This window comes from Aythya ferina (assembly GCF_964211825.1).
Source record: "Aythya ferina genome assembly, chromosome: 1".
In the NCBI taxonomy this organism is placed as follows: domain Eukaryota; kingdom Metazoa; phylum Chordata; class Aves; order Anseriformes; family Anatidae; genus Aythya; species Aythya ferina.
This window is the reverse complement of record NC_140296.1, coordinates 173,360,346-173,378,524: the sequence shown is the minus strand read 5'-3', so window position 1 is coordinate 173,378,524 and position 18,179 is coordinate 173,360,346.

Sequence of the window (18,179 nt, the reverse complement as noted above, 5' to 3'; positions counted from 1 at the left end):
GTTTCTATCCATACTCCATACTGGCAAAAAATGGGGAAAACAAAACCAAACACAAACAAACAAAACCCCTCAACAACAACAAAAAAACATGTTCATAAGAGACTTACCATTCAATAAGCCAGGAAAAGACCTGACTTCATCACTGAGAAGTTGAGCACTGCAAACATAATCGTTCTGTACTGATTACTCCAATGAGGACTGGCAGACACTGAGAGCCATAAATACCATGAGTTCATAATATTTCTTGTGTATTTAAGCAGACAGAAACGCTGTCTGCTTAAAGAAGTTAGCAGGACTGTTCCAAAAACCCCTTCCCAGAGCTCAAAAATCTGACCACACCCTGATTACTGGGACCACACATGAACATGCAGCTCTACTCTCTCAAAGCAACGAGACAAAATTACACTCGAATCATCACCAGACAAATACATCTTACTGTCAGACAGGTTTTCTTGTTGGTTTGTTTCTTGTTTTTTGTTTCTCTTTGTTTTAGTCCAACATACTGTCTCGGGTAACTGTATTAGGCTGATAATCTTATTTTTAGCTTGTCCTGGTTTAAGCTGGGCTACAGTTAATTTCTTCATAGTAGACAGTCTGGGCAGGACCAGGTGTAAAAAATGTGCTCCACACTGCAGCAGGGGAGAATGTCCCTACCTAGAGTGTCTGGCTGAAAGCAGCAGGGGAGACTTGAAGTCCACCCCTAGGGTTTTAGTGTCATGGATACTGAGGATTCAAGACCCACTGTATTCCAAGTAAAAAGGAGATATTGGCAGCATATGAAGGGGTTTGAGCTGCTTCAGAAGTGGCTGGTACTGAAGCACAGCTCCTCCTGGCACCCTGACTGCCAGTGCTGGCCTGGATGTTTGTTCAAAGGGAGGGTCCTTGTTACACATCATGCGACTGATGCGATGTGGAGTAAGTGAGTCGCACTCATGCAATGGACTCAAATAGGAAACACCAGTTGCCCAGGAATCTTGGAAGTGATCATGGACTGGTGAGAAGGCAAAGATTTCATCAGAGGAGGAGGTGACACCAGAGGAGAAGGGGATACATGCTGAAGAGTCCCTATTTTATAGGGTACCAGAAAGTGAGAAGCAATATACCCTGTTTACTGATAGGTCCTGTTGTATTTTGGGACAACTTTGGAGGCAGAAGGCTGCTGTACGGACTCCTACATGGCAAATTGCAGAAACTGGCAAAGGAGGAGAATTGAGACAATTTGCAGAAGTGAAGGCCATCTAGCTTGCTTGAGATATTGCTGAATGAGAAAAGTGGCCAGTGCTTGATCTCTGTACTGATTCATGGATGATGGCAAATGCCCTGCGGGGGTGGTTACAGCAATGTGAGCAGAGCAACTGGTAGTGCAGATGCAAACCCATCTGGCCTGCTGCACTGTGGCAAGATATTGCTGCCCGGGTAGAGAACCTGGTTGTAAAAGTATATCATGTAGATGCTCACATGCCCAAAAATTGGGCCGCTGAACAATGTCACAAAAAAATAACAACAAAACAGCAAGTGGATCAGGCTTCTGAGATTGAAGTGGCTCAGGTGGACCTGGAGTGGCAACATAAGGGTGAATTATTTGTAGCTCAATGGGCTCATGACACTTCAGGCCATCAAGGCAGAGATGCAACATATAGGTAGGCTTGTGATCGAGGGGTGGACCTGACTATGGACACTATAGCACAGGTTATTTATGATTGTGAAGCATGTGCTCTAATCAAGCAAACCAGAAAGTTAAATCCTCTTTGGTATGGAGGATAATGGATGAAATATAAATATGGGGAGGCCTGGCAGACTGATTATATCATACTCCTCAAACCCGCAACAGCAAGTGCCATGTACTTACAGTGATGGAAGCAACCACTGGATGGCTGGAAACATATCCTGTGCCCCATGTCACCACTCAGAACACTATCCTGGGCCTTGAAAAGCAAGTCCAGTGTTGACATGGCACGCAGAAAGAACTGAGTCAGACAATGAAACTCATTTTCAAAACAACCTTATAGACACTTGGCCAGAGAACATGGTATTGAGTGGGTATATCACATCCCTTATCATGCATCAGCCTCCAGGAAAATCAAGCAATACAATGGCCTGTTAAAGACTACACTGAAGGTAATGGATGCTGGGACATTCAAACATTGGGATACAATGTAAGTACATTAAGGGATCTGCCAACCAAGCCAAGCCTGCCGATTCAAAACTTTTATGTATTGTAGAAGGTGATAAAGTCCCTGTAGTGCACATAAAAAATGAATAAATAAACAAATAAAAAAACCATGCTGGGGAAGACAGTCTGGGCTATCTCTACCTCAAAAAAAGGCAAATCCATCTGTGGGTTTTCTCCAGGACCTGCATGCACTTGGTGGATAATGGAGAAGGATGGGGAAGTCCTACGTGTACTTCAAGGGGATTTGGTGTTGGGTGAGAATATCCAATGATTTGAATTGTATGATGTTAATTGCTATGTAATGCTGTATGACACCACCACTATGGTTTCTTTATGCCATATCAATGGTATCACATTAAGAATCACCCAGATTAATGATGAATGAATTCTGATGGAACCAGAAAAAATGGAATCAGAACTGGCTTCGGTATGCAACAATCCAACACCACACACAGTCTCTTCTGCCCTGAAAGACTGTTATGACAGCTGGAGTCCAAAGTCATGGACTAAATGAACTCTGGACATTTCAGAGGGAAATAGACTAAGAGAATATCTGTGTATGTGTATATATCAAAGGACAGGAAAGGTGGTGATTATTTTGGATATATATATTGGAAAGCAAGACCTGAGCTTTCCAATATAGATGGCATGGAATTCGAAGATGGATATTGTCCTGGTTTCAGCTGGGATAGAGTAAGTTTTTTTCCTAGTAGGTGGTATGGTACCATATTTTGGATTTAATAATGTTGATAACATGATGGTGTTTTAGTTGTTGCACACAGCCAAGGACTTTTCAGTTTCTCATGCTGCCCTGCCAACTGGAAGGTGACACAGGATTGCTGACCCAAGCTAGCAAAAGTCATCATTCCATACCATGTTATGTCAAGATGAACAGTAAAATGGGGTGGTTGGTTGGGGTGAGGGGCCTCTGTTGGGGTTAGGCTTGCCATCAGTCAGTGGATGGTGAGCAACTGCATTGTGCATCACTTGCTTTGTATATTCATTTATAATTATTTTCATTTTCGCATCCTTTTCTGTCCTATTAAACTGTCTTTATCTCAACCCATGCATTTTTACTTTTGTTTCCAAGCCTATCCCCCATCCCGCTGTGAGTAGGGGGGGGAATGAGCAAATGGCTGTGTGGTGCTTAGCTGCCTGCCGGGTTAAACCACAACAGTCTTTAAAAACTTTTTTGTTCTCCCATCTGTCTGTGAACAGTGGGCATGTGCAGAAGCTGGGGGAAGGAATGAAGGATATTGCTCTCGTCACCCTGTTCATTTATCATCAATGACTTGAACATATTTGTTCCCTCTGTGTTGTTTGTATATCCACTGACTTGAAATCTCTCAAATATAAAAGTGAAGCACTGTTTATGGGATCAGGAGAAGAAAATAGAAACATTGTCAGGCTCTTTGACATTGCTTACTATCTCTGATGAACCACACTCTGTATGTTAGACTGTCTGGCATGGGAGAGTTCATCCATTCAGTAAATTTACCATAAGTGCAACTACATCTGGTGTGTATTGAGTAAACTAGTTCTAATAACAGAAATCTGCGTGGAACTGGTGTAAATTGTACTGGTGCAAATCACAGTTCAGAGCAGCTTTGTCTGGCTCTGCTAGAGGCTGGCAGTGATACAGCTGCTCTGATGGAGAGCAAGCAAAAGCAGAAATTGCAGGAAATCCACAGGGTAGTTAATGTCCTTGCCTGAGACACTGTAAATGACAAGCCTTTTGCAGCAGACACAGAAGACAGCAATGCAGCATTAATGTGTGATGTGGCTTTCCTCAAATTATTTTTCACATACCTTTTTCATAAAACAGAAAAAGAACTTTCAAATTAACACATTTTCATAAGGTGTGTTTGTTTTATGAGACCCTTTCTTGAGAGAATTTCTTACCCTCCCTCTTTAAAAAAAAAAAAAATCACTTGAGAAGAGAGGGAAAAATCTCAGTGTGTCTCAGAGTAAACATTCCCTGCTGGGCTCCTGGCAGGCACTGAGCCCACCCCTTCAGAAAGAAATTGGATCCTGAAGCAAACTAGGTAAAGGAAAGAAAAAAAAAAAAAAAAAAAAAAAAAAAAAAAAAAAAAAAAAACAGCTGTTAAAACATTTGGACTCTTCTTTCCCCAGCCTAGTGCTACAGATGTGATCATTTCAGTTGTTTGGCTTGTGTGCTGGAAGCCTCAGCACACAAGGGGACCCTCTACAAGGGGACGTTAAAGAGGATAAGATGTAACATTCCCATCTTCCTCACCACTGTCCTCTTCATCACTGCCTTCCTTTCCACATTCTTGGAGGACAGTCAGAAGATTTATTACATAATTTCTTTGGCGGCTGTTAACCAAGTGTGCAGATACAGCTTGGTTTAATTAAGAAATCAGAGTGATTCTTTTATGTAGGTCACATCAGTTTTTGATTCTGAATCTCATAAAGTTTTAACCTTTCTGAAAAGTCAGAAGTGTGTATATGGCTTTTCAAAAAATTACTTTCTTACATGCTTCTAAATGTTGTTTATGCCAGAAAATGCCATTGCCCCTTTACCAGATAAATAGTCAGAAACTTTGTCTGAATGTGGCATTTGGTGAAATATAACTTTTTCCATCAAAGTGCTTTCAGATAGGATTCATACATACAATATGAGCTCCCAATTGTCCAAAACATGGCTACATTGGAAAAGGAGCAATGGATGATTTGAGTTTTCTTTCTTTGTCTCACCACTATTTGTATCAATTGGAAATGCCTAAAAATAAAATATTCACAACCCATCAGAAAACAGGGGTATGCTGGCTCAGAGACATTGAATTATTTTTTAATTATCTGAATCACTGACTTCACTCAAAGTGAGGAGCCTTTAAGTCTATAATACTTACACATTTATTTCTTTTATTGGTAACCAGGCAGCATACAAGTACAAGGACATTGGCTACTGCTTCCAGAACAACACATCTATATGACCACAACACAGTTGCTCAGTGCCTCACTCCCTCATTATATCAGACTGTCAACCACCATTTCTTTTTTCACGGTTCATCCCTGCCTCTCTTTATTTCTGAAAAAATCATCATTCCCACACATGATATTTTAAATCAATTTCTATTCATTTTAGAAAACTTCCTGTTCTTTTTCTGACTCAATATCGACAGAGTTAATGCACTAATATTCCTTAGAGCACAATTTTAGATATGAAATGAAAAGATCAGTCATTTGTTGTGAGTACAGTGTTTTCAGCCTTTATCCTCAAAGTTCTTCATGTCCTTGACACAAGTTATGTAAAGAACTTTGTAACCCTCTGAGAAGGTTACATCATCTTCAACAACATCTTTATTGCTCAAGGACAATGAGCAAGGTACAATGTCTTCACTGCTCAAACACAGGGGTTCTCTGTACCAAAGCATAATGCTAAGTTGTGCAGGAATTATAGCTTTCTCAGCCATTTGGGACATTTCAGGCCCAAAGCTCTGAAATGAACTCCTTCAGAGACTTGAGACCATCATAGGCTGCATTCCCTTCTACTCTGCAAGGCCTAAATCCACTAAATCCTTGATTCCTCTAACTCATAAAAGTGTATCAGCATTAAAGGCTTTATATTAAAACAAACAATAAAAATCCCAAATATCCCTGTGCACAAACACATGCTCTCTCTCTCTCTCTCTCTCTCTCACACACACACATACAAAAAAAAAAAAAAAAAAAAAAAAAAAAAAAGCAAACAAACCACTACTGAAACAAAGCCTTCATTAAGGTCTATTTTTCTTCTTTGAGAAGACAAAGAATGTGGGACAAATGTTAGTCACACATATTACTTCTATTTACTTCTATATTAATAAACAAAAATATCCAGAGCCTGCCGTATGTCCCCATGGTTGGCATTCCTACATTTAAACCTCTTCCCACTGCCCTCCTAGCCCTTGCTGTGCACCCTGACCTATGTGATCCACCAAACTGTGACTGGAAGAGGCTAGGACTGTGCTCAGAGATTAACATTGTTCAAGGGAGCATGCTAACAATTAAACAGGATGGGTAGTCACATGCCAATGCTCTGGATGTAAGTAATTTCATTGTGTATATGTAGCCATGGCATAGACTAGGATCCATTGCAGTCTGTTAGAAAATAAGATGCAACAGAAATGAGAAAGGAGGACAGACTCACAGAAAAAGAAAAAGAAAAAAGGAAAAAAAAAAAAGAGTGAGTTCAGCAGAGTTTACAGTGTATTACAGAGACAGGAATTTTTATCTAGGTGTTTAATATCACACTGCAGGCTATGCTGTGCTATCTGTATCATCTGAAGGTAGGATGCCAACATAATGAAGCACTGTTTATGAAAACTTTTTGAAGGAGAGTTGGAAGGAATGTTATTACTATACATCTGTCTAGGGAACTACTGCAAAAATAGAGTTAAACTCTGCATGGAAGGTTCCTTTTCACCTGAGCTCAGCAAAGAACTGTGCTTTTCTTCACCCTGGATGAGGCATATCTTCTCCCCAAGTCACAGACTCCGTTCCCACATATTTTCCCCTTTTCCTAGGCTGGCCCTGGCAGTAAATGCCTGTAAGACTAGGACCACACCAAGCAACAGTTCAAAACTGGAATCATAAGTTGTGTTAAAGTTGGGCATTTATCAGATACAGGATTCAGCATGATACCTAACATTAGTTTCTCTGGCTCAACCAGGAACAGATGATAGCAAACCAATATTGTAAAGCTGAAGGGTAACCCTAGAATCAATATTAAGTATTCATAAAATAGCATTGCCTGTGGAGGTGATGCAAAAATCATGCCCCAACACAGTTGTTAAAGGGTCCTGGATAGCCCACCAGCATTGAAGGAGAACCTGCCCCATACCTGAAGCTCCAGCAGAACTCCCTCATGGAATCTCTCCCTCATGCTTGCCAAACTCGAATTTCAAAAATTACCTTTGCCAAACTTTCCCTACCGATGTGTTTCTTAATTCTTTTGTAACTTCTCTATGCCATTAGCATATCTGCAAAACACAGATATGAATTTACTGGGCAAAATAAGGAAGTCCAAACGTTTTTCTTGAAGTACCAACAGCACATGTATAGGTGCTTTTTAGTCACACAACTATGTTGCCATAAAGCAGCTATACTGTTCCTTCCCCCCCACACATTGAGGCCCAGTGTGTCCCCATTCCTCGGGCTGCAGCTGCATTTTCTAGAGGCACCTGCAAAGCTTTTCCTCAATTACAATCAATTATTTAGTACCTCAGTTTCCTCAACTGAACTTTCATGTGAGTCAGGACCATGTGAATTCATTATTTCATAGGGAAACAGGAAAATCTGTCCTTACAGGTACTGAAAATAAAATAACCTCCTCACTGTTTTTTTCCTGAGTCAGTAAATCTGAAAGGCAGTTTTGACTGGAACTTTTATTTTCTATTTATTTATTTATTTAGTTTTTGCTTGATATTGGGTACTAAGACAGTTGGTTTACAACTTTTTTCCATAATGTTTCTCTCCCTCCCCCCACATTTCTGCTGGAGTAATCTGTATTTTCCGGCAGCAGTAGTGAAGCTTTGCCCTGGAGCAATCCCATAAACACTTGCAAAAAGCATAATTTTTCACAGTCAGATATTCATGAAGCAAAAACTGGGTAGCTTCATGCAGCAATAGCGAAGTGCTGCAGACAGGCTGTCTAGTGGATTGTGCGCTAGGCTGGGATCCAGGAATGCTTGAATGCTAGTGCTGGCTCTTCCACCAGCTTGCTGTGTGGTCTTGGGCCTGGGCAAGCCGCAGCCTCTGTCTCACAAGTTGCCCATGTATAAAAAGAGGACAATAATATTTGCCTGCTTTGCAGGAGTCAACACTCTTGTGCTAATGTTTTTGCAGGACTCTGAAAAGCTGAAGAGCTGCCAAAGTGTTAAATCTTTCTACCAAGCAAAGCATTTGTCTTTAAATTTAGAATGCAACTTGTTTCAGTAAGAAAAAAACAAAAACAAAAAGAAAAAAAAAAACATTTCAGCCACCTGCAAGGTTTTACAGAAACTGTTAGATATCCAGTGATGTTTTCCATTTATATAAGTCAAATCAGACACAATTCTTTAGAAGATGAACAAGGCTGTTTTGCACATTCTATGCACTTTAGTTGACTTTCTTATCCCCTTACCCTGTGCTCTGTGCTTTATGTTGTACACCAGCCAACTCCTAGATTCCCAGATCCACTACTGAATTTAGACAAGTGCAATCTATTGAATTCATATTGACTTTCTGTTTCCACATCTGACATTTATGCAGTCAGTCCTTTTAAGTAGAATTAAACTAGATGACATTACAATGTATGCAAAAGAAAATCAAGATAATCCATGATAAAATTACCAGACAAGGGCAATAATAATTCTATCCTCTTGAGCTATCAAAGCACAAGGCCTTTCAGATGCAGAGGGTGTTTGCTTTCTTGCTGGGAGTCCTGCATTTAATGTGTCACAGACTTCATGTTTAGGTTCACTAGATTCACTTCTAGAGAAATTCTTTGCCCAAATTGTATTGAAGACACACTTTGGGGCTCTGGAAGAAGAGGAAAGCAAATTGTCAATTTTTTACAGAAAGCACTCTTTTTTCCTTAGCCCCAAAATACAGCTCCAGGGGCAGATGAAACCATATGTGAACTGAGGTTGAATTTCAAGAGCCATTTTGGTCAACACGACAAATGTTTCAGAAACCATGAGGGAGTTTGCTTAGATGTTTCTGTTTTGTTGTTTTAAAGCACCACTTGTGGTTCAAACACCAGAAGGCAGTAACTAGTGATGAGAAGTCAATGCCCAACAACTTTCAGATAAAAGCAGCATCTGTTTCTGTGAATTCTCTCTCTGCTTCATTTTAGTGAAACCTTTGATGCTCTTCAGACTCTTTTCTGATGCAACTCAACTCAGCAATGCAAAAGAAAAGCCATTTTTTACAGGTTAAGCTTGGCAAGCTTGTGAGATGAACTGCCCTACAAAAGGGTCTAGTGAATGCTTTGTGGGGGCTCAGGCAAGCCTCGGGAGCACACACTGGGAATGTGGGACAACTGGAGGAGTGGAGAATAAGAGAAAAAGATTTTTTTTTTTAAGGGATCCATAAGCCTGTATTTTAGCTCAACTAGATATCTAGAGGCTTAATGGGGCTATGACCAGAAATGAAGGTGTTTTCCAAGCTGCAGGCTGAGCAAGTCAACATTCTTTTCTGATCAACTTAAGGAGTAAGGGTGCAGTTTCATGTTATGTTTTATGCAAACATCAAATATTGCCCCTACCCTAGGCACAGTTTACCTGTTGCTTTGGTCAGATGTAGAGTCTGTACAGTTTTGATGAGCTTTTGAGTTTGGAGGTATCTTGAACAAATAATTCAATATTTTGATGAGACCAGCTAGGTGAGCCAGCCCATCTTGTAACTGCACAAATATTAAATCCAGTGAGAGGGAGAGACAGCAACCCATAGCCTGGAGTCAGAAAAAAAAAAAAAAAAAGGAAAGTCATGACTTTTTTTTTTTTTCCAAAGACACCAGTTAGATCTGATTAAGTGTAATCTGAAATTGTACCCTAAGAAACACCTCAGTGCAGAAGAGAAAGTCCTGAAGAAGTCCTGAATTTCAGAAAATCCCAAAGAGAGGTCTATAGCATACAAAAAAAAAAAAAAAAAGATCTCAAGATCTGAGCCACAAAAGGTAGAATTAAAAATTATACCTAATCTAAATGTTAATTGAAACAGATTTTGAAACAGTTTGTTTTTGTGACACGTATGTATTTAGATGTCTTGTTTGCTCATTAGACTATTTCAGCTAAGCAAATATATGCTTTTATCTCTATGGTATTTAAGTTCTGAATGGTCTCACTGTGACGGGGTAGTATAAGGTCTCCCACCTCTTGGAAGGAACCATTCCCTAAACCTGAATGCATTTATCAGTGCCTTCCTCCCCAGATCATTCCACCAGTTCTACGATATGTATGAAAACCAGCTGTATATTAGGCTATATCAAAAGATTCATGTTCAATGCATATCAAAAGGCTGGCAGGTTGAAGGAGATGATTCTCCCTCTCTGCTCTGCTCTCTTGAGGCCACAGCTGCATTCAGCTCTGGGGCTCCCAATTTGAGAAGGACATGGTCCTGGTGGAGTCAGTCCAGAGGAATGTCACAAGGATGATCAGAGGGCTGAAGCACCTCTCCTATGAAGAAAGGCTGAGAGAGTTAGGAATGTACAGCCTGGAAAAGAGAAAGCTCTGAAGAGACCTTCCAGTACTTAGAGAGGGTCTGCAGAAAAGATGAGGAGGGAGATGAGGACTCTTTATCAGGAAGTGCAGTGACAGGACAAGGGAGAGTAGTTCTAAACTAAAAGAGATTAGTTTAGATTAGATTAGATTAGATATAAGGAAGAAATTCTTTACTGTGAGGGTGTTGAGGCACTGGAATAGGATGCCCAGAGAAGCTGTGGGTCCTCCATCCCTGGAACTGTTTAAGGCCAGTTTGGATGGGTTTTGAGCAACCTGGTTTGGTGGGGAGTGTCCTTGCCCATGGCAGGTGGCTTGGTACTAGGTGATTTTTAAGGTTCCTTCCAACACAAGCTGTTCTATGATTCTATGATAAAAATATAATACATGAAAAAGATGTCTATGGCAACATCCTGCACTGTGAATGAGAACAAAATAAACGGGTCTGAGTGTATTTTTTTTGCCACTGATTTTTTTTTTTTTTTATCTATAAATTCTTCAATAGTACCTAAAGATTAGTAATACAATTGTCACCAACTGAGAAAACTATAGAAGTAACAGCTACCGTATTCAGGGCCTCTTTCACACATAATGCATTATCTGTGGCAACAAATAATTCAGCTAATCAAGAAAAGAAGTCAGTCTCACCTTGTAAAAATGTGAGATCTTTGTGTTAATACCAATACAAAATACAAATTTCACAATTCAGAAGATTTTGCAGAAATTAACAGTGATTGGTAGAGATGGACACCTGGAGATAATTTCCACCACTCCCTCATCATTCTCCAACAGTTATCATTTGATCTGTCTGTGCTACGTAAGTTTAGGGGTTTCTGTTAAGCAAATTCTAGGTAGTGAGACTACCTAGAATTTTTAAAGAATGTTTAAAAAAGGTGCTCAGAAATGATTTTGTATGTGTGGTCATTCTTGCAGCTTAAACAAGACAGATTTGGTTTGTTCCTTCTGCCAGTTATGCAACTAAAATAATATTTGCCTGGAAATAAAAACAAGGAAACAGATTTGGGGTATGGGAAGCTGTAGAATGCCCTATAATTTGAGTTTTATTATTTTGTAACAGAGAAGTTTTCCTTAAAAAAAAAAAGGGGGGGGATTTTTTTTATTTTTACATTTGAAAATATATTTTCTCTGAGGAAGTTGGATATTTAAATATTCATTAGATATCTTATCTACATCTCTATGTTCTTTTTCAGCCTTGTCACTGGTCACAAAAGGTCAAAAATGTGTGGCTAAAAATTCAGCTACACATTGTCTACATCTGACATGAGTAGCAATAGTGAAGAGTAATTTTTTTGTTTCTGTGTGAATGCTATTTTCAAGACTCTAGGGGAATATTGGAAAGAAAGAATACCTTTTCCCAGTGTCCTACACTGTCCTAGACAAAGATTTAGCTAATTCATCAACAAAATCAGAATATTAAGAGTTCAGTGTTCCTTTTTAGGTTTACCCATATGTGTTATTAAAACCATGAAGGCAGAGAGGACATGGAAAGCAAGTTCCTGTTTTCTTTTGGGTTTAATTATCTCTGTTATCAAAACAACAAACTTGTTGTTAGAAGGTGAGGCTTTTGACACTGCTGGGGGTCAGCTTACTAAGAAATGATATAGCTTTCATCTCCAAGAACAGATGTTGTCAAGATAAAAGAACAATTATAACATACTTCTCTACATACAAACTAAATATAAATATATAGATAGACAACATAGAACATTATAACCATGCATAAATTATTACAATGATCAGTATTATTATATAATGTATGTATAATATATATTTATACACAATTAAATATAAATTATAAATAAACATAATGCTATATATGCATCCAAAGTTATAAAATATTAACAAACAAAAAATATGTGTTTATACTCCCTTCTTACAGATAATACCCAAGGAAGGTGGCTATAATGTATCTCCCTGTGGTCTGTCAGTACCATGATATAAATAGTTGCTTAACAGAGCTTTGGATCCATAACTGGTATAATCAGGTTTACTGCACTATGAAGCAGATGGCTATATTTGCAAGAGCAACTCCTCTGCCCATCAACATGGCCAATAAGCAGCCATGCTAGTAGGCTGCTGGGATTTTCTAAACATGTTATGTGTCACATAACCACAAGCCAGAAAGAGTTCTCAGCTCATGGTCACTAGCTTTCAAAGAATGGTTTATGTTAGAAGGGACCTTAAAAATCATCTAGTTCCAACCCCCATGCAATGGTCAGGGCCATCTCCCACTGGACCAGGTTGCCCAGAGCCAAAGCCTCATCTAACCTGGCTTTGTACACTTCCAGGAATGGGGCATCAACAACTTCTCTGGGCAAATTGTTCCAGTGTCTCACCACCCTCTGAGTTATGAATTTCCTCCAAACCTGCAATCTAAACCTCCCCTCTTTTAGTTAAGAACCACTCCCCATTTTCCTGTCATTATCTGCCCAACCAAATAGTTGTTGTCTGTTTTGTTTATAAGCCCCCTTTAAGTATTGCAAAGCTGCAATGAGGTCACCCTTGAGCCTTTTATTTTTCAGGCTGAACAACCCCACCTCTCTCACCCTTTCTTCAAATTAGAGGTGTTCCAGACCTCTGATAGTCTTTGTGGCCCTCCTCTGGATCTGTTCTAACAGATCAACATTATCCTTGTGCTGGAGAACCCAGACCTGGATGCAGTATTCCAGCTGGGTCCAAGGCCATAATAAAGGGGCACAATCATCTTCCTTAACTTGCTGGTCACTCCTCCGTTGATGCAGCCCAGGATGCAGTTGGCCTTCTGAGCTGCAAGTGTGCAAGTGAGCTGCAAAAGTGTGCCAAACTTTTGATCCACCAGAACTCCCAAGTCCTTCTCCGCAGGGATGTTCTCAATGAGTTCTCCCAGTCTGTCCTCATGTCTGGTATTGCCCTGACCTAGGTGTAGCACCTTACATTTGGACTTGTTGAACCTCATTAGGTTCATGTGGACCCAATTCTCAAGCTTGTCCAGGTCCCTTTGGACCTTCCTTCTGATTTATCAACTGAACCACTCAGCTTGGTGTCATCTGCAAACTTTCTGAGAGTTCAGTCCATCCTATTGTATATGCCATAATTTTACATTTTAAAAATTCCACACCAAAAGTTCTTACCACTCTCCTCAGAAAAAAAAAACAACAAACCAAAATGAACAATCAAACAAAAACAAACAAATACCCCAAAACATTCTAAAAGGACACCAAGATCAGGAGACAGTTTCATATATTTGGCCTATATTAGATATTTCTGCATTTTTAAAATATGTATTTTCCCTCTTTATTCCCTAAATAGTGATTTCCTTCATTGGTATTTATAGCAATCAGAGATTTTTAGGTCATTCTTGAATTAGGTAGACAGGAAATTAAAGTGGATTTACAGTGTGCTCAACTCTATATTAACCATCCAAGTCCATAATAATAGGAACCAACTTCTGCTAACTCCACTTCTGCCCTTTTTATGTTCCAGCTGCACTTGGAAAACTTTAGTAGCACATAGCCATATGTATAACCCACTATGTATAACTATATAATTGTTATTAATCTTAGCAGATAATCTTGCAAGAAATAAAACTCTCAGGTTTTGTGCTATCAAAATATACATGCAATATACTATGCATGTATAATAACCTATGTGGAGGACCTGTATTTAGTATAAAACACCATATCCTGCACTAAACCACAATCTGCAGTAATTGAACTTGAGGCTTAGCAAGACAGATGTACACATGTGGAAGATTTATAAAGGCTTTAGAATGTTAAAATAATCATTTAAAAGCTGTAATATGAGATGGACTTGGCTAGACTGGAACCTTTTTATTTTGCTGGTACTTTATTCTCAAGTTAAAAAAGAGTAGTTTGATTTTTTTATTGTTGTTTTATTTTTGTTTTTCCTGTTCTTTCCTGTGTAACTGAAATGAGATCTATTACAGGAGAAGACAGAGAAAGATGCTGAATCTTTTCACACACATTTTAATGGTCATTGGGCTGGAAAAAACAACAACAACAACAACAACAACAAAACAAACAAGAAAACAACACCAAAAAGCACCAACTCACAATAAAAACAAAACAAAACAGAACAACCAACTCACAATAGCCATATGATACACCTGTTTTCAGTTTGTATGACTCCTTTCCTTCTGTTACCCTTTTTTTTTTTTTTTTTTTCTTCTTCCCTTACTTTCTGGCAGAATAACATTTGCACTCACTGGTTCCTTGTACTTGAAGTATCTTTAGAGCAGGGTAATCTCTTGGTTTCTGTTATTTTCAACCTCCTGGTATTACATGGACAGTCTGTCACTGAAACTTGCTTTCATCTTTGAAAACCACTAAAATAAACTGCCCCTCTGCTGCAGAGACAGACTGTTTATTTGATACTGCCTGCCTTTATCATTTTATAAAGCTTTGATTTGCCCATCTTCAGTTCTTTGGAACTGTCTGTGGGAAGTGTAAGGGTCACATTCAGCAATATTGCAACAACACAATAACATTAGAAACAGGTAACACCAACAAATTTTATAGTGACCTACAGGAAAGAGCATTCACCTCTGAGAAGAACAGTGGAAGAATAAGGACCTCTGATGAAATGACTTTAAAACAGTCCATTTGAATCATTCATGTAAATCTCAGGAGTGGTAAGAACGTTTGTTCTGTCAAACTAAGAAATTCCAATTATTTCTGAAGTAGGGATATTCTTTTGGAAGGAATGTAAACAAAACTTCACTGAAAGTGTGTAATAGCAGTAAGAAATAAGTGTTCATTTGTTTGTTTTATAATTTCCAAGTCATACTATGATCCCACGTTTCTTAGTAATTTTCTTAGTAATTTTCTAACTAAATCTTGCAATATGAATGTCTATGAAAAGTACATTTCAGGACTATAGTAGTAATTTATTTGATGAAGAAAATACGTTTGATGAAACTTAAATTGAGATCTACATTATATTTGTTTCAAATTAAATGGATTTCCCTTATGCAATTATGCAAATAAAGAAAAAAACAAGGTAGATCAACAATGTCATGACTTCAGAGACCAATAGCAGAAGAATTACCTGAAAACTCCTGTGAATAGAATAGTGATAAATCTTGGGTTGAGGTCTGTTTAAACAGATGGTTTGCAAGATAGTTTCTAATAACATTCACAAAAAGCCTAATCAAATAAATTATTACACTGAAACAAAAGTAGACTCACTGGAAAATATATCCACTAAAATTACTCAAGAAGTTTTGTCATTAAGTAATGATACAATCTGTTGAAAGAAGACAAAATGATAAAATGATCGTAAACTTTTTTCCTCTTTTTTTTTTTTTTTCTTCTTATTTTTTTTTTCTCCCATTTGAAATGCAAGGAAACTGTCAGGACCAATATATATTAGTTTGCTCTTCTAGTGAGATATGGGAGTCTGTGGCTTACATTCTATTCAATATAACTGAGCTATTATTTTTTTCTAATTGTGATTCATTATGAATGAAGAAATGAGCAGAATACCAACTGAGACTTTCTGATTTATAGACAGTAATTACAAGTTCTGAACCAGTTTGACACAGGGTGACACGTAGAACCAGGAGCAGGGACTCCCCTCATTTGTCTTGGGTTTTGCTCAAAAAATACCAAAACCTTTCTGCATTTTTAGGTATAGCTTAGTATTTTTTAGTATTATCATCAGCCCAACAGATGAGAAACTCAGATTTTGGCCACATCTTTTCACAGAAATACATGGGGGAAATGGACTGAGAGAGCGCAAGCATTTCCACCATCTTGTAAGTGACCTTGACTTCCACTGATTTCTTCTACATCTTGATGTCTTTTAGTACTTACTAAATTTTCACGGGAACCAGTGTTTTCTATGTCTGTCATCTGGAGCTTTGCTATTTCCTTCAGACACTGAAGAATTTTGTATGTACCAGGATAAGTATTTTCCAGAGAAGTCAGTGAGTATTTTGGGTCAATGACTCAGTCAGGTGGCAGAATGGCACTTGCAGGTCCTGAAAATCCACAAGACGCACGTCTTAGAGACTTGACATAGTCTTGTACGTTTTTTCTGTGTTCTCTCTTTGCAAACCCCTGGACAAAAAGCACAAGTTTTAATTTAACAAACAATTTCATTATATCTTTTAAATGTACTATAGTTGTTGTTAGCTCTTAAAATATGTATTTTTTTATTTTTATTTTTATATCATTTTGCTATCATTTCCACATGGCTGCTGCACAATGAAATCTATATTTCTTTATATAGGTTAGTCTTCTTTATTGCAAATACAGTAGATGACTTATTTTTTTTCCCCTGAGTTTGCCATAAAGAAATGTTTTTAGAATTCCATGATTTTACTTGTTTTTTAATGAAATACTGTTTAAGTGTACTTGAATTAGTTTAAATGCACACATTTGTTTATGTCAAAGGAAACTTCAGAGCTCTTTTACATCCCTGGTGTATCATAGCTAAAAATTCTTTCTTCTTTTTCTTCTCTCTCTCTCTCTCTCTCTCTCTCTCTCTCTCTCTTTCTCTTTCTCTTTCTCTTTCTCTTTCTCTTTCTCTTTCTCTTTCTATTTCTCTTTCTCTTTCTCTTTCTCTTTCTCTTTCTCCTTCTCCTTCTCCTTCTCTTTTTCTTTCTCCTTCTCTTTTTTCTTTTTGTTCCCCTTCCCTTCCCTTCCCTTCCCTTCCCTTCCCTTCCCTTCCCTTCCCTTCCCTTCCCTTCCCTTCCCTTCCCTTCCCTTCCCTTCCCTTCCCTTCCCTTCCCTTCCCTTCCCTTCCCTTCCCTTCCCTTCCCTTCCCTTCCCTTCCCTTCCCTTCCCTTCCCTTCCCTTCCCTTCCCTTCCCTTCCCTTCCCTTCCCTTCCCTTCCCTTCCCTTCCCTTCCCTTCCCTTCCCTTCCCTTCCCTTCCCTTCCCTTCCCTTCCCTTCCCTTCCCTCTCCCTCTCCCTCTCCCTCTCCCTCTCCCTCTCCCTCTCCCTCTCCCTCTCCCTCTCCCTCTCCCTTTCCCTTTCCCTTTCCCTTTCCCTTTCCATTTTAAATGTATTATACAGTTATAAATATATTTCTTAATTAAAAGACTTGATTCAAAATAAAGAAATTATATATTCAGGGCAAATTCAGAGGGAAAACAAACAAACAAACAAACAGAAAATTTTCCTTAAGATGATCTCTCTTGTTCTTTAGTTAGAAAATTATAATATATGTAGTCCATTTTGGATAACAGTTTAAAATTAAACTGGATAAAATTCAGCAGAATAACACAGAAGAAATTGTTATGTCTGATCACTGCATCAGCAGAGATCACTCATTATATTGGACTTTTTATCTCTAATTTCTAGTTTTGCTAGAAAATTTTTTCTGCCATATGTTTGATATAATAATATAGAACTCCTTTATTCATGGATGTGAAAAGGAATGGCAAAGAAAATAATAATAATAATAATAATAATAATAATAATAATAATAATAAATGTTCTTGTGAAAGTCCTGAAGCAATTGAAGAAGATCAGTGCAATATATTCCCACCAAATGTTCACTATCTTTATACAGATAACAAGTTGCAGAGCTGTTTTATTTCTCACTGCTGATGCATTATTTTCTTTTCTCCCATGCTGTGTCACAGCATGCTGTCTTGCTTTGCAACATTTGAAGCCATGAGACAAATCTCTAAAACACAAGAAAAATGTATGTAGATGTTGTTTAAGAAGCAATGTACCTCCACTGGTGACCAGGTATTTTGCAGGTGGATTGTCATTCTGAAAACATAAAATTTACATAATTACTGGTTCTAGGATTATACTTGTAAACATTTCA